The 22,509-nt window shown below is 47.3% G+C and overlaps 2 long non-coding RNA genes across 6 annotated transcripts in view; one reads left to right on the plus strand and one right to left on the minus strand.

Annotated features, from left to right (window-relative positions):
• The window catches only part of LOC106731460 (uncharacterized), a 43,002-nt gene extending 34,372 nt beyond the window's left edge, over positions 1-8,630 (minus strand). The window contains exons 1-3 of one of the 4 annotated variants that reach the window (XR_012906932.2): positions 8,066-8,630; positions 7,778-7,842; positions 2,293-2,480 (exon numbers count right to left, since the gene is read on the minus strand). This is a non-coding gene — a long non-coding RNA (uncharacterized LOC106731460). The remainder of the gene's footprint in view (positions 1-2,292; positions 2,481-7,777; positions 7,843-8,065) is intronic. The other 3 variants (XR_016350617.1, XR_012906935.2, XR_012906934.2) reach the window with 3 other exon arrangements.
• A 70-nt stretch (positions 8,631-8,700) lies between these two features.
• On the plus strand, positions 8,701-20,884 carry LOC102457338 (uncharacterized). 2 transcript variants are annotated; one of them, XR_012906928.2, is made up of 3 exons: positions 8,701-8,881; positions 11,270-11,408; positions 14,294-20,884. It is a non-coding gene; the product is annotated as an uncharacterized LOC102457338 (long non-coding RNA). The 2 variants fall into 2 exon arrangements; XR_012906929.2 differs by lacking the exon at positions 8,701-8,881 and having other exon boundaries at positions 9,143-11,408.
• The last annotated feature ends 1,625 nt before the right edge of the window (positions 20,885-22,509 follow it).

The following is a 22,509-nucleotide window of genomic DNA, read 5'->3' on the forward strand; positions in this document are numbered from 1 at the left end:
GTTTAATCCAGCCCACGGAGTCCAAAGGCACATGAGGGTGCAGTGTGGCATTGCTGTGAAACCCAGCCAGCTGAGTCGAGGGACATATGAGGGGGTCAGCTTGTGAGTGCTGAGTACCCAGTCCTCTCAGACGTGCTCTGATTAGTGGGTGTGAGTGTCTGTGTGTGTTGCCAAGGTGGTAAGAACCCCATCCTGAGGAACCTAGTTCCTGCAGGAGAGCTCCAGTGGGAGGGGGAATTGGCAGCAGGGAGAATTCAGCTCCCTATGAGAGCACAAGTAAGCACCAACAGCACAGTGATAGAATTGTTAACCTTCCCCCAGTCCCATCAGGGTAACCCTGATAAATGAGCATACCCCACAGTATTGGGCAAATCTCGTAACACCACGAAAGCTCATCATCTAATAAACCATCTTGTTAGTCTTTAAAGTGCTACATAGTCCTGCATTTTGCTTCATGGTACCAAGCACAGATTTTAAGGTCAGAAGGGACCAGCATGATCATCTGGTCTGACCTCCTGCACATCACAGGCCATAGAACCTCACCCTCCCCTCACCCCTATAACAGATCCCTAATCTCTGGCTCAGTTACTGACATCCTCAAATCTTGATTTAAGCAATGAGGGGCCACCTAGGCTAGTGAGTGGGCTACAAGATTGTTGTAACCAAGATGGTTTCCCAGGTTAGGGTAGTTTTGCTAACTAGGGATGTTAGGTAGCATGTAATTGAATAGTCATGTAACGGCATCAGATTTTAGCGGTTACACAACTATTCAATAGTCCCCAGGGACAGCAGCCAGAGTGCTCCGACCCCAATCCCGGGCATCACTCTGCCACCCCACTCTGCTGCCTCTCTATCAGAGGCAGCAGCATGGGATGGCAGGCGGGAGCCAGTCTGTGAGGGTAACCGGTTTGAAAACCACTTGCCACCCCGCACTGCTGTCTCTGATATATAAGCAGCAGTGCGGGGCGGCAGCAGCCTCTGTCTGCAGGGGGCCCAATCTCCCCAAGGGCAGGAGCTGCGCCGGCATCCCACAGAACAGCCTCTGTCTGCGGCAGCCTCCCCTCCTACCCACTCCTGCTCCCCTGCCTCTGCTAAAAGCAGCAGCACAGGTAGAGGGCAGGTGGAGCTGGTGCTTGTGGAGAGCTGGCTTTTACAGGTACCAGCTCCTGCCTCACCCCCCTTTACACCCTGAGGCAGCAAGGGGGGTGAGTGTGTGTAGTCGATTAGCCCAGGCTTATCGGGTAATCGTGTAGTCTGCATGTTGACAACCCTATTGCTAACTGCACTTGCGTACCTAGAATTTGTGGGATGAGTCAATTGAACCATAGGAGAACTTTAATTGGATGCAGAGGGAGTGCACAGCTCTCACAGTACTTCACGATCAGCATACACCTCACGTCACGTGCCCTCATTCTGCACACACGTTACTTTAGTAATACCAGTAAGAGAAAACTACATCAAGCAATAGAATCTGACGAAAACCAACAGAATCTGGCAACCTTGCACATGGTCAACGGTAAACAAAATGCCTTGTGGGCCATACCTAGAACCCCAATGGACCACATTCAGCCCTTGGGCCACAGGTTGCCCACCACTGACTTAAAGCCTTCAAGTTACAGAGATTTCACCCTATACTCTAGTTCAGGGTTACTCAACACGCGGCCCACGGCCTGTTCGTCTGCGGTCTGCAGTGCGGTTTGGGTTTACACAGGACTCAACACATGGCCCCCGGGTGTGATTCAAAACAAAAAAGTAGTCAATATAATGGTCTTCTGTTGATATATGTTTTAGTAGTCAAATTCCTGGACTGTCATTGCTCATTAAAAGTGCTGTCGTATGGATGGAAATCGGGTAAGTATTGCATTTTATTAATATCAGCAGAACTGACTTACATGGGGTCTGTGTGTTGTGTGGTCTTGCCTTAATCTTTGTATTCATGCTAGTCAGTGTGAAAGAGGTTATTTGCATATATATTTGCATGTATATGCCACCACACTTAAGTTGCAGCCCTTGGCATGTGCTGTGCGTATCATTGTGGCTTCAGGGGCTTTCAAAGTTGAGTAGCCCTGCTCTAGTTTAAACTTGCAAGTGAACCGTGACCCATTCTGCACAGGAAAGTGAAACACCCCTAAGGATGCTGCCAATTTGATCCGAGGGAAAATTCCCTCCCAACTCCAAATATGACGATCAGTTAGACCCTGAGCATGTGGGCAAGACCCAGCAGCCAGACACCCGAGAAAGAATTCTCTGCAGTAAACCAGAGCCCTTCCCAACTCGTGTCCCGTCACTGACCATTGGTTGCTGGCAGTTGCCGATGTGCTACAAGCCATTGCAGGCAGTCTCATCACACCTTCCCCGCCGCACACCTATCACGCTCAGTCGTGGAGCTAGGTAGGGTTTTTGCCCCCAGGGGCTTTCAGACGGTTCAGTGGCTGCTGGGCAGCACATGGAAAGAGCCAGTGGTGTCAGTTTCCTTCCTGCTGCAGAAGATAAGTGTTAACACACCACTGGGCCTCTGTCCCAGGTTGGCTGAGGAAGGGGCAGGACTCTAGCATGGCTGAGACTTGGGGGACACTGCCCTTGCTACCCCGTGAGCTCCAGCCTTGTCCCGTAGGCACGTTCTGCACGGCTCACTACTCTCATGCTTCCATTAGGCAATGCCAGGCCCCAGGTTGGGAGGAAGGCTGCACACCCTTGGCAGGCTTTTCAGAAAAGAGGCAGCAGTTCTCAGACTCTAGGCTGTGACCCCATTTTCATGGGGCTCAGGGGCTGACATTTGACTTGGTAGGGGTCTGGGCCCAAAGCCAATGCCTGAGCCCCACCGCCTAAGGAGAGAGCCCAAGCGCTTTGCCACTGAGTGAGCAGTGGGACTCAGGTTTTGGCTTTAGCACTGGGTGGCAGGGCTTAGGGTCCATCCTCCCCCTGGGGCCATGTAGTTGCAGTGCACTGAAGCTTGAGAATCCCTGGAACAAAGGAATAAAGCATCCAGCAGCCTAGTGCAGGCACCATTCCCAGGTGAGAACACATTGCATCAAGCACGCTGGAGTGAAAACCCAGGTGCTCCTCAACATACCTTCTCCTCCATACAGGGCAGTTCCCACCAATGCACCCGCACCACTCTCCAGGAGGGATCCCCACCATGCACCACCCATGCACACACAGCCAGCTGCCTGCTCACATGCGCACACATCCCAGGTGTCCCCCCATGTGCACAAGCCCCCAGATGCCACCCCACACACAACCCCCAGCTCGGAGGATGTGATGCTTCCCCCTGACACACACAGCCTCCAAGCTAACCACCTATTGCACACCCCAACTCTCTAGGGGAAAGCATGACCCCAGTGCACAGTCCCACCAGCTCCCCTAAAGCATGGCCCCCCCATCTCTAGTGCCCTCCCCCCTTCTGAAATCCCCTGCCTCACTCTCTGGAGGACCCCTGCAGACAGAGCATACCCAGTATACCCCTGCCCCACATAGCCCCCTCCCCAAGCACTGGGGGTGCATTCTGGCTGCAACTACTTCAAGGCACCCACCCCAGGACACAGCTCTGCTTCTCCATACACATTGCCCCCAGTGCACAACCCCACTCTGCCACATTACCTCCCCTCCCCCTAGCACAAAACCCTACAGCCTGCTCCACAGGGCATCACCCCCAAGCCCATAGCCCTGCCTCCCCCAGGGCACCATTCTACCAAGTTCACACATTCCTGCTTCTCCTGGGACATCACTCCCCTCCCCACAAAATACTTCCCACTGCCAACAGTAACTCAGTGTGAAAAATGTTAAAAGCAGCTACTCAAGTGGATCATGCTTGAATCAGCAAGCCCTACTAACTTGTACCCAAGAGTTTTAAAGGAGCTGTCCACAGAGCTCTCTGGTCCATACATTCTGATTTCCAATCAGGCTCCAGAGGACTGGATCAAAGCTGGGTAATTCTAGGCCTGTCAACATATATCCTGTGACGGGGCAGAGCCCGGCGCAGCAGGGGAGGAACCGGCGCAGCGGGGCTCCAGCCCATGAGGGGCAGATCTCAATGTCCCCACCCCTCCTGCCTCCTAGCGCGGGACGGGGCACAGGGGTGCCACGGGGGAGCATGCGCAACGTGCTCCCAGGCAGTCAGAGAGAGGAGGGGGGATGGAGGAGTGAGAGAGGGACGGCGTCCGGGTGTGACGCAACACTCCAACGCCAAAGTTTAAAAAGAGCAGCGGCTTTCCTGCAGGGGTAGAGAAATGGCGCAGGGAGCCAGCCACCTGAGAGGCATATGTGGGGGCACGGCGAGAGGCCAGGACGCCGAGGAAAAGGAGGCTTAGGTAAGGGGAGAGGAAGCAACCCAGGGCAGGGCTCTTTACAGCCCACGGGCTGGCGTGTTATGGCGGGAAGCCCCGCCAGCCAGACTGGACCACAGTGGGTCTGCATCCTTAGGGCCCTGGGCTGGGGTCTGTGAGAGAGGGCAGGCCCAGACCCCCCTCTCCTCTATGCCTGAAGTCGGCTTGGAGTGAGTAACGAGGCGGCTGCAGCGGAAAAGCAGGATTTAGGGCAGGCCAGATGCTCACGCCCGCCGGGGGATGATGGTAGTGGGACATGAATAAAAGCACAGATTGACTAGTCCTCTGCGTACATTGTTACATATCTCAAGCAAATTAGAAACTTAAAACAGGGTAATATAATGCCAATCAATGTGGGTTTATGGAAAACAGGTCTTATCAAAGTAATTGAATATAACTTGTTGATGATTACAAAACTGATAAAGATAGTAGTGGTTAGGTAATATGCATAGATTCCTCTCATGCATTCTACTTGGCACCACAAAACTTCTTGTTGAATAAATTAGAACAATACAAAATTAACATCACACATTAATAACCTGGCTAACTGATAGATCTTAAAATGTAATTTTAAATGTGCAAACTCTGAGTGGATGTGCTGTTGTTAGGGTCCAGCAGGGACTGGTTCTTGACCCTACACTATTGAACATCTTCATCAATGACCTGGAAATGATGAAGTTTGCAGATGGGAGGAGGGAGGAAATGTTGTAAAAGGCGGTTCACAGACACAGAGCGATCTGGATTGCTTAGAAAGCTGGGTGCAGATAAGCAATATCCATTTCTATTCAGTATCAGAGGGGTAGCCGTGTTAGTCTGAATCTGCAAAAGCGACGTGGAGTCCGGTGACACCTTATAGACTAACAGATTTATTGCAGCATAAGCTTTCATGGGCAAACACCCACTTCATCAGATGTATGTATTTCTACACAAATAGCTGTTAGGCTGGATATCAAGGACCTAAGCATCTAAGTCCTACTTACAGGAAGGGTGACCCATCTCTGGGAAGCAGTGACTGTGAAAAAGACTTGCAGAGTCACAGTGGCTAATCAGATTTCAGAGGTAGCTGTGTTAGTCTGTTTCAGTGAAAACAACAAGGAGTCCAGTGGCATCTTAAAGACTAATAATTGTATCATGGAATAAGCTTTCGTGAATTGCAACTCAACATCAGATGCATGAAGTGAAAGAAAAAGAATCAGATAGTAGGGGTACAGAGATGGGAGTGTGACATCAGATCTAATTCAATCAAGATGGATGTGGATACGGTGGTAAGAATACATAAAGTAGAAAATTACTTATGGTAATGAGGGAGCCATTCCCAGTTCCTATTCAGACCCATTCTGATGGTGTCAAATTTGCATATGAATTCCAGTTCAGCAGTTTCAAGCCGCAGCTTGTTTTTGCAAGTTTTTTTTTTCTTGAGCGTGGCAACTTTCAAATCTGCAACTGTGTGTCCAGGGAGGTTAAAATGTTCTCCCACTGGTTTTCCTATGTTACCATTCTTGATGTCTGATTTGTGTCTAATTATTCTGTTGCACATATATTGTCCAGTTTGTCAATATACTTGGCAGAGGGGCATTGCTGGCACATGATGTATATCACATTAGTAGATGTGCAGGTGAACGAGCCTTTGATGGCATGGCTGATGTGGTTTGGTCCTATGATGGTGTCATTAGGGTACAACAGTGTTGGCAAAGCAGTTTGTTGTAGGGATTGGTCCTGGTGGAGAGTCCTGGAGGGCTGGCGGCTGGGCTCCCCTTTGTTGGGCTGCCAGGCGCAACCCAGCTGAACTGCCTGGTGGGGCTCTGGAACCACACACATCAGCTGGGTTGCCTGGTATGACCCAGTGTGACGCAGCAGGGCTGATTCATGGGACCAGGAGCCCAGTGTCCTGGGAACTGGGCTGTTCGACTTAGCAGAGAAGGTGGGGGGAGAAACATCAGGGCTGGCAGTGGTGGGGGGAGCCAGCTGGGAGGCCAGCGTCCAGTCCAGGGCTGGAACGGATCAGTAGCGGGAGGCCAAATATGACTTCCGCTGGTCGAGCAAAATCCCTTATCCAAGACCAGTTAGGTCTCAAGGGTACTGGTGCAACTTGTATATATTTCAGGTTGGGGGGGCTGTCTGTGAGGACTGACCTACCTCCAAAAGTCTGTGAGAGCAAGGAATCATCAGCTAACATAGATTGTGTAGATCAGTGGTCCCCAACACGGTGCCCGTGGGTGCCATGGCACCCGCCAGGGCATTTGTGCGTGCCCGCTATCAACCTGGGCCGGTCCCACCTCCGGCGCACTGGAGGCGCCGGCCCCAGGCGCACGACACGCACCGGCGCCTGGTGTGCGGCGCTCGGGCGGCCCCAGCCCCGGGGCACATGCGGGCGCGCAGCGCCGGTGCCGGCCCCAGGCGCGCAGCTCGGGCGGTGGTGCCGGCCCCAGGCCCACGGCACAAGGCGCTCAGGTGGTCCCGGCCCCGGGGCACATGCTGGTGCCCGGTGCAAGGACATCCCCGCCCCTGGCGTGCCCCAGGATGTGGGGCCCCGCCCCCGGGCACCCGGCGCATGAGTGGCCCCACCCCCGGGCACCTGGTGTGTGAGAGGCCCCGCCCCCAGGCGCCCGGGAGCCTCTAAAGGTTGGGGACCACTGGTGTAGATCCTTGATGATGTGTTGGAGAGGTTTTAGCGGGGGGCTGTAGGTAATGGCCAGTGTTTTTTTGTTGCTTTCTTTTTGGCTCTATCATGTAGGAGGTGACTTCTGGGCACCCACCTGATGGTGTTAATCTATTTCTTCACTTCCCCAGGTGAGTATTGTAGTTTTAAGAATGCATGATAGAGATCCTGTAGGTGTTTGCCTCTGTCTGAGGGAACAGAGCAAATGCAGTTGTATCTTAGGGCTTGGTTGTAGACAACGGATTGTGAGATACGTTCTGGATGAAAGCTGCAGGCATGTATGTACATGTATTGGTCAGTAGGTTTCCAGTATAGAGTGGTGTTTATGTGACCATCACTTATTTGTAGTGTAATGTCCAGGAAGTAGATCTCTTATGTTTAGTAGTGCAGGCTAAGATTGATGGTGGGGAGGAAATTGTTGAAACCCCAGTAGAATTATTAAAGGGCCTCTTTCCAGTGAGTCCACATGATGAATATGGTATCAAAAAAGCACAAACAGAAGAGGAGCAAATTATCTGCAGACCTTCTATCCATGCTATCTGTTTCTTTTTCTTTCATTTCATGCATCTGAGGAAGTGAATTACAACTCACGAAAGCTCCTGCCATAATGAAATTGTGAGTCTTTAAGGTGCCACTAGACTCCTTGTTGGTTTTTTGATGGATAGTCAGTTGAACATGAGCTATGCAACGTTGTGGCCAAAAGTGTTGATGGGATCCTTGGATGCACAAATAGAGAAGACAGAGCAGGAATACAGAGGTTATATTACTTCTGTATTCAGCATTGGTCACACACCTGGAATACCACAGCTCAGCTATTCACACTTCAAGGATGTTGATAAACTGGTGTCAGTTCAGAGGCTAGAACAATTAAAGAAAAACAGGCCTTCCTGTGATAGATTCAAGGAGCTCAGACCATTTAGTTTATCAAGAAAAAGTTAAGGGGCTACACAGCCAGTCTATAAGTGCCTATGTAAGAAACAGAAACATGACAATGGCTGGCAACTGACGGTAACCAAATTCAGACCGGAAATAACATGCAAATTTTTAACAGTCAGAGTACTCAACCATTGGAACAACTTACCCATCTGTGGCAGAGGTGAAATTCTCCATCACTGGAAATTCTTTCATCCAGACTGCATGTTTTCCAAAGCTCTGCTATAATTCAGCCACAGCTATTGGATTGGAAGCAGGAATTAGTACAGGGAAGTTCTATGGCTGGAGTCGTGCATTAGGTTAGACTAGACAATGACCCCTTCTGGCATTAGAAATTATGAATCAGGGCTTAGTCCGGCTCCAAGAAGAGCCATCCTCTCCTCTCCCACTAGGGCACAGCCTGCTCCCCAAGTCCATCCCCCCTCCCAAAAGGCACAGCATTCTTGCCCCCAATATTCAGTGTCACCTCTCTGCACCACCATCCCTTAGTGCCACCCCTGCTCCCCCTGAGGTGCCCAGCCAAGCTTTCTCCCTCTTACTGCCATCACCCACAGCCCAGTTCCCCCACACACCACCCAGCCCAGCAGCATCACCTCCAGAACCACCCCTCATCACCCCCCAGCCCAGTTTCCCCGCATGCCATTACCCCCAAGCACCCAGTCCGGCTCCACCCTTCCCATACCAACACCCCTTCATGTCAGCACCCACTCTGCCCCCCCAGAACCAGCCACGCTCCTCCCCCCAGCGCCCACATCCCCCTTCCCTCCTCCCCAGCCCATCCCGTCCCGCGCATCCGCCAGCCTGGGCGTAGCGCAGCGCAGCGCGGGCGGTGCCGGGCCGAGCCGAGCCGAGCCGGGGGCGGCGCCTGCCCCCCCAGCCCCTCTCCCAGCAGCCCTTGCAACCGCCCACAATGAAATTTGCGAAGTTTTTTCGGTTTCGGCGCCATTTTCGAGTGGACTCGGAGGTGAGGAGGGAGGGGGGCGCGGGGAGCCGCCGGTCTGGTGGGGGGGGCACGGGGGGGCGCCCCGTGAGCTGCGGGAGGGGGGTCGTGCAGGCGGCGGCCCCCGCCGCCCGCCGGGAAGCGGGATAAAAACTTTCCAGAGAAAGGGCAGAAACCACCAAAACTTCCAATTTGCAAAAAAAAAAAAAAAAAAAAAAAGCCCCCCCCCCCCCCCCTCAGCACAGCCGGAGGCGCGGGGTGGGGGGCATATTTGGGTCGCGGAAATCCAATGTCGCGCGGGGTGGGGGGGACAGGAGAGAGGTCACCGAGCGTGGGGAGTAAACAACTTCTTGGGGGGGGGGCTACTGTGGAGCTGGAGATGCAGAAAGGGGGGGGGGGCTTTTTAACAAAAATCAGGCGCGTGCCGTGCAAAAATCCCAGGGTGACAAAGGGTAAAAGTGCAATCCCCCTTGCACACTACCTCGCTCACACCCAGCCCTGCTTGTGCTCCCGCCTTGCACGCTGCCCCGCTCACACCCAGCCCTGCTTGTGCTCCCCCCTTGCACGCTGCCCCGCTCACACCCAGCGCCGCCAGCCTGGGCTTCTTGTGCCCCCTCTTCCGTCCCCCCCGCTGCACATTTCCTCGCTCCCACCCCGCACGGCTTGCCCAGCCTCCCGGTGCGATTGCTGACACTCGGCCTGCGATCGATGCCCTCGCTATTGTATCAACTAATGACGCAGTTGAGAAGTGACAGGAGACACTGTAACCTGCCTGCCCTGGCAAGCGGGAGGGGGACACGGGCAGCCGTCCCCCAGCGAGGCGGGGAGGGAAGAGGGTCAAGGCTACAGGCCGCTAAAAAGCTGCTGGCCGGGAGGGGAAGGGTTAAAAAACGGGACGAGTTAATTCAATCCAAGCAGTTGCAAAGTTGCAACAGGGATTGGGAGTGTAACTCGGCCGCGTGTGGACACGTTCCACCTAGGGCATTTTCAATTCGACTTTTGTTTTCGGTGCGAGTTTGAACGGAAACATTTTAAAACCAAGCGCTTTCGTAAAGTAGCCCCGTAACTCGTCGGGGTATATGTTACCCGGAATATACATCGTAATTCGTTTTTTTTTTAGGGGGGGGGGAGAGAGGGGTTTGTTTTTGCAAAAAAAAAAGTCTTTTTCGAGTTTTGTTTTATTAAGGAGGAACGTCAGCAATTTTTCATCGCTTGTCAACAGATACCAAAGTATTTATTAATAAATTGAACTCAGGATTGAAAATTTAATGTACATGGTACAGTTCTGCTTCTGAAAGCTTTTAACGTGCTTAGAACTGAATTATATAGTGTTTTAAAACTATTGTATCTTGTGGGATAAACTCTGTGATTCTGTTAATTTTTGTTTTGACAGACTGCAAATGGGAAAATTGACAATTTAATTTCTAGATCTCAGCCTCCCACTCCCCTCCCCAAATTCAGTTGTGAAAAAAATTGATTTTCTCATAACGTCCAACTAGTAATTATTTAATGTTTACTGTATTAAAATTTAGTTTTAAAATATTATTGTATGTCTTGAGATACCATTTTCGTGTAGAAATATCTAATGTAATTTATATGTATACATTTCGTATCTAATTTGGTATAATATTATTTTCCATATTCAACTTACTTTAATTCTGGAAATTTTAGTTATTTAAAGCAATTTATTAGTGGTGATGAAAGATACTGTATTTTCATAAAATATAAATACATTAATGTAAATAAAGTATATCATCATGTAATGTCTAAAGTGCCAAAAAATTGAAATGAAGGAAGAAACAAAAAAATCCCAATTTAACAGTTTTTTACAGACCTGTTTCACGTAGGAAATATGAAAATTCTGGCGCACTTGTGAACTTCTAAATTATGTTTTGGTTAGATGAGTTACAGTCTTTCTGCCTGTATACAGTGAGAAGCGCAATGTGTGTAATTTGTGTGTGTTTTTACTTCATTAATATATCAGATAGGTAAAAGCAATTTTTCAGTGTATAGAAAAATAACTTTCCAAAGGGAGAACAACAAAAGTGCAAAGTAAATATATTTTTTTTAATGCACTGTTACATAGACATACGTAGGTGTACCAATATCTGTCTGGTTTCAGTATGATCTGAAGAAATCAAACGAACTGCATTGCTCACTATTTTTATGAATATTTAGTAATCCAAAAAGAGACCATTTTGATAGTAACCTAGTAAAACAGTGAAATGCTAATACAGTGAAGACTTACGGAACGTAAGAGGGAAGTCTTTGGTAGGCTTTAAGCAAAGTGATCCAAATGTGAAGAATATAATTAAATTACTGCATGTTTATTATACTTTAATGAATCTGACAAAAATATCACAACAAAAACCCATAGTTTTTCTTTCTGTTCTTAACAAACATTCATTTTAGGAATTCAGGTTCCAGATTCTTACCTTATTTAAAACTGGATGGGATAATGGTGAAAAAAGTGGAATGAAGAAGTTCTTCCATTCTGCAGTTTTTAAGAAAAAACGGGATCCTGGGAATTTTATTGATGTTCTGAAGTACAGTAAGTTAGAATCTGATCTTAACAGACCTTTGCAAGCACAAGTAGTCCTTTCTAACATGAATAGTTATTTAATAAAAGTAGTCAAGTCAGGGTTTCTAGGATCAAGCTCTAAATTTTGTAAAACTAGAACCTTTAATTTAAAAAAAAATCAAATGATATACACTTTATTGTAACAGTTTGATATCCAATTTTCTGTCCCATTCCCAATACCACCTTAAAACAGAATTTGAGTACTTAATTGTGTAATTTTTCAAGGTAGAATGTCAAAGCTTAGGTTGCAGCTATACATTTATGTTCATATAATGCTCATAATCCTTGTTTATTTTAAGAGAAATAGTAGAAGTTAATTTGTGGTGATTAGGGGATAAATTTGGTACTTTCAATACAAGTACACTAGAAAAGATCAATATTTCATCTCCACCCGGTTTTATAGATATCAAAAATTAAAATTGATTCACTGTTTATATGGCTACCTTGCTTACTACCTAGTGAAGAGTGCTTACTAATGATAGTTGCAGAACACTTTGAATGCAGATTAGTTTCACTTGAGATGTTGTTGCAAAGGAAAACAATGTTACTACGATACATATAGTAATACAGTGAGCTGTTAATTAATAGATAGTTATTTATTCTTTAAATGTCCTCAGCTCAGTGTCAGCAGTCTTTGAGCTGAACTGTTTGTGAAATGAAGTAGTGGAAAACGTGGTGGTGGTCAATAAAACATTAGGTGTGTTTCTACCTATTAACCACGTGTGTAAATATTAATACTTTACACTTAAATTCCATTGCTCAAATTAAAACTGAAATGAAAATGACCGACTTAGGAGCACAGTCAGTTATGATCTATTTAAGTGGGTAGGACTCATCGCTTTAGTTCGTTTCATTACCGTATTCAAAATGAGTGGTTGGATGTCTGTTTTCACGTGCAGTGGGGATGACTAGTTTTATATACTTTTTAGAAAGCAAATGCCTTATCTGATATTTGTTTTCCCCAATGGCAAAATTTTAGTATTTCTGCTGTGTCACATTTCATACACAACCATGCGATAGATAATCATTTTTATTCTTAGTACATCTGAAACAATATTTTTTTGGGGTTGGTTTTGCCTAGCACTAAAAAGGAAACTAATCAAATTAGCGAAGGGGCTGTGGGTGTCTGTCTTGTCATCTGTCTATCTCACTCTTGGCCCTAATACTTATGAAAAAGAAAAGGACAGAAACTTATACGGTACCCCCTGTTTTCTTTCATCAAGTTTGATTTTTTTTTTTTTTTTATGTTTTGATGTTTTTTTCTTGTTTTGGAAGAGAATTTTCATATAATGGTACACTGGGGCGTGGTAAGCTGACACTGTATAGGTATTGTCCTAGAGACAACATTACAGTGGACTTCTGCGTATCCAAAATGCCTGGCTATCCAGAAGAATTAACTATGCCTATATACACTGCTCCCATACACATGCTGGCTGCGTCTAGACTGGCAAGTTTTTCCGCAAAAGCGACCGCTATTGCGCAAAAACTTTCCAGCTGTCTACACTGGCCGCTTGATTTTGCGCAAAAGCACTGATGTTCTACTGTCCGAAATCAGTGCTTCTTGCGCAAATGCTTTGACGTTCCTGTTCGGGCAAAAGCCCTTTTCAGGAAATGTTTTTGCGCAAGAGGCCAGTGTAGACAGCTAAAAACTGTTTTGCGCAAAAAAGCCCCGATGGCGAAAATGACGATCGGGGCTTTCTTGGGCAAAACCGCATCTAGATTGGCATAGATGCTTTTCCGCAAAAAAGTTCTTTTGCGCAAAAGCATCCATGCCAATCTAGACGCTCTTTTCCGCAAATGCTTTTAACGGAAAATCATGCCAGTCTAGAAGTAGCCGCTGTGTCTGACCTGCATATATTTCTGCCCCAGTACTTTCTGGAGTTCAAATTATACCAGTTGTGGTCTCTGCTGGTAGAAAATACAATGTCAGTGTATAAAATAAATGTAATGGACTATCGAGCCTCTGGATACTCTGAGATGTGCTCAAAAGATGGTAGAGATCTGAATGTGCTTTTCCTGGCACAACTAACTTCTGACTGGCCTGTCTTGCTCTCACTGCTAAGAAGGGCTGTATGAAACTGAAGAAGCTCTTCCTGGATTGTTAGAGATCACCGTGGCATTCACTCTTTATCTCCTTTCCCCGCTCCACCCTCCCAGTCAGATGAGAGCGGGGCGAGGTACCTCCTGCTTTCATCTGGCAGCAGTCTCCAATGCCCTTCATGGCAGACGAGACAGTCTGTGTTTAATGTTCTTGTTGAATGGTAGTATATCTTTAAACTCAACATAAATAAGGATTTGCTTTTTCATCTGGTCTGTCAACAGATCTGCTTCCCTTGCTATTGTGTATGAAGTAGTTACACTTCCCTTTTCACCATATTCTTGTGTGGTGTTTTTATTCTGCCTTAGGATGCAGAGCTATTTCTTCCCATCTTAATTGTACATAGAGAAATCAAGGCTTCCTAATATCACTGTACCTAGTGTCATCTGTACTGTGAATTGTATATAATTCCTAATATGAATTGTGTATAATTCCTAATAAACAAAATCCAGGCAGCCAGTCATTGGTGTTCCTGGTGTTACATAAATGACAGTGCAATGATGACAGAAGGGATGGGTGCAGCAATGTTTAAATACTTATTTTTGTATTACAGTCAATTTTGAAATGAAAGGGAGAGTCCCCTCGCTTACTTTCGGTTCATAGGATGAGCACACTTTGGAGCCTTCAACAGTCTGTCTTTAGGTTTAACCAGCCAAAAAAAAAAAGATTATTAGTCAGTGCATGATACTGTGTATTGCCTGTCTAAGGTACAGTCTGTTGGAACATTTTATAAACTCTGCTTTGTGTTCTTTTCTAGGTCCTGTCAAAAAAGAAATGAAATTGTGTCCGAGGAATCATAGTTGCAGAACAAACTGATGCATCATTGCATTCTGTCAAGGTGCGTTGGGAAGGTAAACCTAATTAGCCAATAACCTTTAAAGGTCTAGGCTGGTGGTGTTAGATATATGGAATTCCTACTAAGATGAACCTGTAATTAACAACAAGAGATAGTCCTTAGACAAAACTTTCTCAGGGAGCCTCAGAGGGGTAGCCATGTTAGTATGTATATTCAAAAACAACTAGTCGTCCTGTGGCACCTTAGAGATTAACAAAAATATATATAGTATCATGAACTTTTGTGGGCAAAACTCACTCATCTGAAGAAGTGGTTTTTGCCCACAAAAGTTGATGAACATTTGTTGTTTCTCAGGGAAGATGCTCTTAACTGACCGTCTTTACTTCAGTCCTGACTTTTGCAGTATCGAGAATGCAAAGTGGCTAGTTAAACAAGAAAACAAAAACCTCGCTGTACTGCATGAGATGATTAATAGCATTATGCCATTTCAAATAATTGCTCTTTTGGCTTGCATTGGTAAGAATAGTTTCTTATCTCTGTATTTTACTGTACATTTCAACTGGCCTTGTGCTCCTCTTCCAAATAACCCTATTTACATTGTGAAAATTCACTTCCTCTTTTCTCCAAAGGGCTTGTGCTAATAGATGGGCAGTGGTTTGGAAATGTCACCCTTCTTTTAAGAGGCAGGATCTATTTGCCCTCTTGGCTTATAGATTTGAGAGTTCTGCACCTCCAGCTTCTGGAGATGATCATTCTATAACTTGAAACTCAATCTAGAATCAAAACAGATTTCTAGAACTGAGAGCTTGTTTCTTTGACAGTATTAAACTAACCCACTTACCCTTTTGAGTATTTTTTTTACTCTCTTAAACAGGCTAAGCAGGTACAGCCAAGCAAGATATTGCTAGAGGAACAATAAGAAAAAGGGTAAAGTAGCATTCACTCTTTTAGAGTTGTTTGACTGACAATGCCAGTACTAAAGTGAGAAAGCAAGTTATATCTGCTGGCCAAAAATCAGTATTGTAAATTTGCATGAATTCAGCACACACTATTAGAGCTTTTGCATTCCTATTTTAAAGTTCTGTTAAAGGGGGGTGGGGTAACATGGACCTGAAAAATGTATTTAGAATGCTTAGCACAGGTGAGAGCATACTGTTGGTGGGAGACATCTTAATGCCATATTTCTAACACTGTTCCTATTTTTTCCCCATGACAAGCCCTAAAAAGGTGAGTAGGAGGAACATACATACCTGTTAGTATCGCACCTATCTTTTTTTATCACGTGAAAATGTGAAAAAGCTTAACATACATGTGTTTCTATCTTCAATACATCTGTACTAATGCGTAGGCTAACTTGTAATTACATCTTAAGTTTGTACACTATGAAGTTGGGGACCTCACAAGAAACATATTCCACACTTCTCCTCTTCTCCCCCCCCTTGCCTTTTCCAAAAGTGTGGTGTTCTCCATCTGCAGAGGCAGCTGTGATAATTCGTATTTCAAAGGGGAAATCTGAGTGATATGGACCTGAGAGAGAACTTGTTGCTTCAAATTATGTCCTGAAAGTGAGTCTGAAGGAATCTGGATTCTCTAAATTGAAATAATTCAGGGAAACACTTTAACACTATAACTATTTCTTACCCAGGTATCAGCTTTTAAGATGCCCCTATCACTGAGCCCCATATATGCAAGGTACCCACACGAAAAGCTGTAGACTATTCATATTTCCCAATAGCCTGTTTCATAGGGCCAGACAAGTAGTACAGGGCAGAGCAGGAGCAGGAGACCTGGCTGATCTGAAAATGTAGTTAACTGCAGCAAGTCCACTAGGTATTTGGGGCAAATGAATTAGGTTTTTGGGTTTGTTTGTTTATTTATTTATTTATTTATTTATTTAATGACTGTAGTCCTGATGCTCTTAAATAACTACTTGTTCTCTTTTCTAGTTACAGGCTTTCTGGTAGAACAGAATGGAAGAACATTTTAACTTGTGTGTAATATGTCATTGTTAAGAATGTCTTCAATGTATTGCGTTATGCGCTTCGGTCCCTTATATCATGTTTTAAAATAATCAAAATACCATTTGGAATTTCACCATTGTTGGGCTTTGAGGAGATGTAGCAGCACATCATGGTTTGTAGGGACAAGGAGATACAGACCATGCTGGGCTGCCTCATTACCTCAAGGATAGACAAGAAAGGGAGCTTCTGGGTGTCAGCCGTGGAAGCTGCCACCTTCTCATGTCTCTCTTAGGTCAGTTGAACAGGTATGTTTAAATATGTTTAGTAGTGCTGTCACATGTACCCTTTTTTCCAGCCTGCGAAGATAATTGTTTTTATGTATTGGTGTGGTGAATTTGCCTAAAACAAAACACATTGTGTTATTTTAGCTCATTGACCTGATCCCAGGCCATGTGATTGTTCAATATTTCATTAATCTCCAATATCAGCAATAGCTTCATCTTAATACACTAAATCATCTTCAATGTTGTGTCTCCAGTTGGCTTATACCAGTTGCACATGGCTTGACTTAATCCTGCTTCCTGTTTTGTTCAGCATTCTTTCCTCCATTGTAAGACAAATTAGAAGTGCTATGACAACCTGCAAGGATTGTTTAAAAAAAAAAAAGGGGGTGGGGGGTCTGGAAGTCCTGGAGACCTCTTTACCGTGGAAGTATGTCAGCAGTGCTCTAGCAGCACGTAAATACTGGAGTTTAGGATTGCCTAGCTGCTCTCCAGTATTGCGTTGCTGCTTTAGTGAGGCTGGATAGGTGCCCCCGGCAGAAACCAGCCTGTAGTGCCGAGGGCAACAAAAGGACGTTATTGCACTGTTCAATTTGGAGAGATGCTGTACAATCAGGTTTTTGTCGGGGTGCGGTGGTAAGAGGTTTCCCTGTCTGTAGTTCTAACTTAAAATGATATGAAGGTGGGAAAAATTGATCTGGAGCTGTGTCTTATTAATAGGCTGGTGCTGCAGGAAATGGAAGCAAAAGGATGTTGCAGCAAGAGATCTCAAAGCAGAGCTCTTTGCTCTGTAGCCAAGTTTCTACACTGGCTGTCTGAATTACCAGTAGCTTAATTCAGTTTATTAACAGCAGCCCCGCATTCAGAAGCGCAGTGGCCCATGTGCCACTAGTGCAGTAGAATAAGACCCCAAGAAGGGAGGGGAGGAGGCAGGCTATGGGGCCCTGTGCTGAGCCAGCCCCATTAGTGCAGGAAGGGGGTTGTGATGACCAGGCAGAACTGCTGGGGCTGGCTTCTCTTTGCTTCAGGAGGGGCAGGGCCAGGGGAACCTAATACGTGGCCCTGATGTATCAGCACAGACCTGCCTATGAGTAAGGGGATATCATGCGCAGAGTACAAGGGCCCTAGGCTGATCTCTCTCTTCTGGGGAGGTGCTGCTGCAGGCCAGGCTGGGCCCACTGAGCATTAGTCCCTTGGGGTGTAGGGCAGCTGCTTGGGAGTGGCTTACCAGGGCTTTGGGGGGACACCAGGCTCTAGGGCAGTGGTTCCCAAACTTTTTGGCATCACGCCGTCTTTTTATTTTTGAGAAACCTTCACAGTCCCCCCCCCCCTTAAAAAAATAGCAAAACTCGTTGGGGAGGGGGGGGAAAGGAACTGATGGGGGATGAGAAAAAATAGCAAAACTTGGGGAGGAGATTGATGGGGGGTGGTGCTGGGCTGCCTCATGCCCCCCCAAAATAGCAGCAAAACTTGTTGGGGGGGGGGGGAAGGAACTGATGGGGGATGAGAAACAACAGTAGCTGCAAAACTTGGGGGGGAGTTTGATGGGGGGCTGGGTTGCCTCATGCCCCCCAGGAATGTATTCACGCCTCCAGTTTGGGAACCCCTGCTCTAAGGCTTGGGAAGCTGAGCCCGAGCCCTGGCTCACGTAAGCTGCCAGGTGCCTGGCTTGCTGCTGAGGGAACGGGGCTCGCCCCTGGCTGGAAAGGGCAGGTCGCTGTCCCCTTGCAGGGAGATTTCCCGGGCCCGCCGGGGTAACGTGGCAGGGCAGCGACCTCAGCCAGGCTCGCCCTGCAGCTGCGGGAGAAGGGAAGTATCGGACCAGCCCCAGCAGGGGGCCAAATACCCCGAGCGGCGGCTGCGGCCCTGCCTGGCCTGCGCGGGGGGGCTGCAGCGTGGCCCGAAGCCGGCAGGGGGCCTGGCTGGCGCTGCCTTCCCTCGCCCCGCTGGCGCGCACGTGGCCCGAGGCGCAGGGAGGCCGCCGGGGCTGAGTCTAGAAGACGGGAGCGGGGAGCTGTCCTGAGCATCCTCCGCTCTGGGGGGGGGGGGTCTTTGTGAGCCCATCGCTGCTCCCCGGCCCCGCAGGGTGAAAGCCCCGGGCGCAGCCCCCGGCAAAAGTGTTCGGGGGGGGGGGGCGGGCTGAGTGTCCTGACCCCTCCCTGAGTAAGCACCGCCCAGGGATCCGCGCCGTGGCGCCCCAGACCCGTCTTCAGCAGAGCCCTCGGGGGCCCTCGTCAAGCCTCCGGCAGCGGGGCCTGGTGCTGCTTGAGTCCCCGCGCCGGGGCTGGGCCGGGACTGGGGGGCGGGAGCTGAGCCCTGTCCAGGCTGCCTTAGAGGCAAAAAGGAGCCCTAGCTTAGGCCTCAGCCGGGGCTCGAACCAGCCTCCTGAGGAGCCAAACGCGGTCAGGGCGGCTCCTACTGCGCCTGTCGGGCACGTGCGCGGAGAGCGCCACGAGGGACCTGGCCAGCCCAGCCTCGACGGCAGCGGCCGGGCAGAGCCCCAGGCGCTTGGTGCACCTGTCCCCCGCTAGGGAAATACCGAGCCCAGCTCGCAGCACGGGACGAGTTGAGTTCAGCGCAGGGTCCGGCTGGACCGCTCTGCCCCGTAGCGCCCCGGGAGGAGCTCGCCTGGGCTCTCCAGTGCCCCAGGAGCGGCTAGCGCGGGTCCCCCACCCGGGGCAGCTTTCCCGCCGCCTGCGCTGCAGCATGGAGCGGCGAGAGGACGCCGCGTGGGGGCGGCTGTTCCGAGAAAGGTGACTAAGAAGTCGCGGCGGGGGGCGAGGCAGTGGCTGGCCCTGAGGCGGGTGGGTGATGCTGGGAAGTTTTCGTAGCGGAGGGAAGGCAGCGGGAGCATGCCAAGCACAAGCCGGCAATTTCTCCCCCGGGCCAGCCCTCACGCTCAGTCCGGGGGCGCGGAGCCGCTGAAAATCGGGACGCTCCTTAGGCACCTTCGAAAATGTGGCAAAGGAGCCAGTTCTCTGAGTATCAGACCTGGAGCTAGATCCCCCAACCTGCCTTCTCAGGCCCTTTTTATGTAGCTGGTTCTTGATGTACACCTGAAACCTTTCAGGAGCAACTTGCTACGGTATTTCACCTTCAGGTGCCCAGCACTTCTCAGCCCTCCGTGGTTCCTAGGCTTCTGGCATGGGGTTCAAATGCTGCCCTACTGGGTACAGGTAAAAGCACTTCCCTTGAGTGCATTAAGAAATGGGACTGAAGGGGTGGTTCTTGCCTCTTTTTCCCATCCTGCCTGGCAGCAAGTGGTGGGTCACAAGAGGGACTGGTCCTTTAGGAGTGAGCAGCTCTGAGAAGGGTGGGGAAAAAATCACAACTTGCTCTTTAATCTGGAGGTTGGGAGTGAGGGACGCAGGTTCCAGCCACTACAGGACTCCCAAACTGTGCAGTTGCCCACTTGTCCTCAACTAATTCATTTATCAAAGCTTTGCTCTTCGAACCCCGCACACTTCAGCCGGCTTTAAGATGACTTGGCGGCATTCTGGCTTTGCAAATTAGCAGAAGGAGAGAGGGGTTTTCTAACCTTCTGCAGTGTCCAACAAACACACTTGTAACTTCTCTTTGCTTTTTCTCTTGTCATTTCTGAAGAAGCCTAACGCCTTCCTAATCATGAGTCATGGGAAGCAATGCAGTGGGTGCACAAGTGAAATTGCTAGGGCTGTTGAATATGCAAAGTAGGATGGCTTGTCTTAACTGGGTCATACATCAGAATTGGGGCTGCACTGTACGGTGTACTTGCTGATGCTACTGTACAGTCATACAAAAGAAAAAGACCTTTCCCCGAAGGGTTGATGTCATCTAATCTTCCCTGCTGGATTTAGATTTGTTATCCACAATTTAGGGTGGTTCCTTCTGCAGAAGACATCCCTCCAGCTGCAGGAGGGAGGTACATCCCTTCAGCCAGCCAAAAAACCAGTTCCAACACATCATCCATATTTATATGCACAGAAACTCAGAGAGCCTGCAGTGTAGCTGAGGGCTAGCCACAATGGTGCCATTGTAAATCCAGTATTGGGTCAGGTGAAGGGCCCCTAGGTGTGAGTAAAATAAATGCTTGTGGTCATGTGAGATCAGGTCCAGGCATGGGAGTGCAGGGGAGGGAGAAGTCCAGTAGCCTGCAGAGTTAGTGCAGGCAACATGGAATTAGAAATCGGCGGGATCTTGCCACTTTACTCTTCTGAACCTTTTGAAAATTCCCTTGGGGCAAGGTAGTGAGGATGTGATCTCAATAATGATGTGAGATTATTAATCAGAAACAGAGAAAAACACTGTAATAAAATCAGTACTTGTAAGCATCTGAAAGCAACAGCCTGATTCTTCTGCATAACACCCATCTTTCAGTGCACAGTTAAATGCTTGTCGGTCTAAATATTTTATTTTTTGTACAATAAAGTAAAGTAGTTCACACTGTTCACAGTTAAAATTCAGCATGTCAAATACTGTTAAAGCTACAGTATATCGATAACTTTAGATTCCAGTTTCAAAGGCAGAACATGTGCTGAGAGCCATGGCGGGTACCGTTATGGTAAGAGGTGGGTAAGTGTAATAGAGGTGTCAGCAGTGACTTCACAGGAGGTGAATCATGCCATAAAGATAAGGGGGTTGAAACTCTCTCACAAAGCACATGGGAGATGTCAGTCAACAAGATTATTTGCATGAGGTAAGTGGTCTTTGGCCGTGGTAATAATCATCTTTAGATATATATCCCTAGTTAAGATTTGTGGTTGAAGTGAAATTGCTTATTCTTTACATACAATGTATGACTGACAGAAATAATGCAATACCACGTTCATTATTTAAAAGCTTTAAAGCCTGTGAATATCCCCCCTCAAACATTTTTTAAATATTTCACAGAGTATTAATGAATCAGATAAATAATGGATTATTAACAGAAACCTCCATAATGGTAAAATGGGAATGTAATCCCGTTTACACATACTCTCAAGTATTCTAATTTAGATTATCTCACTTTACTTTGCTAGCCTTAGTATTACTGAGTGTAAATGCTGGCACTGCCCACAACACTGTCAGTATTGCTTATAGTACAATGGAAAATCAAAATAAATGTCATAGTTGGGGAACTGATTTTTAAGAGGACTCCCCCGACATAATTTGACATGCAAAATTTTATGCCCAACAGTAGTTATATGTACAAATTGTAGTATTTGAACCATCTAGCTACGTGACAACGGCAAGTCAGATATATATGAGTTTGCAAAATAAGAAATTTTCTGAAACTTCCCTGCTTGTCATTTCACTTGAGCAATAGCAAACAATCGGAACTAATCCTTTTAAAGTGGAATTAGTCAGAAAAGTGACATTCTGAATTTTCATATTTCTTCACTCTTTTGGCGCATTGGATTTGTTTAGTTTGCAAATTGAAGGATGTTCTGAATCAGTAGTCCTGTGTATTGAATCTTAATTTCTTAAATCACCAGTAATCAGATTTTGCAATCAAAACTTTAGTTTTGTTCAAGAGATAGGAGGCAAAATCCACTTTAAAATCTCACAGTTTTAGTTGTTACACAGCATTAACTCAAGCAACAAATTTATAAGATAAGCAACTTTGAGAAACACACAGGGAATAGTGGGGTGCCATTTTATAGTCACTTTTCTGACCATGAGCAACTAATGCATTACATTTTTAAAAGTTACTCGCATGGAACCTAGATGTTACAAAATATAAAGGTCCTGTTAAGTCACAGCATCCACTTCCCCTGAAAGCAATTAATGTAGTCTCCTGATAGGGAGGTTACAGGTTTAAAGTGATATTACACATGTTCTGTAAGAACTCTCATCAAGCAGGCACTTTTAGTGGATAAAACAACAGGAAAAGCTGTACCATAGGTAGTACAATACAGCCCTTGTAAAAATTGGTTTAATCGAACATATTTACCCCATTAATATGTCTATCTAAAAG

The sequence above is a fragment of the Pelodiscus sinensis genome, chromosome 13 (genome assembly GCF_052426305.1).
Source record: "Pelodiscus sinensis isolate ZL-2025 chromosome 13, ASM5242630v1, whole genome shotgun sequence".
NCBI lineage: Eukaryota > Metazoa > Chordata > Testudines > Trionychidae > Pelodiscus > Pelodiscus sinensis.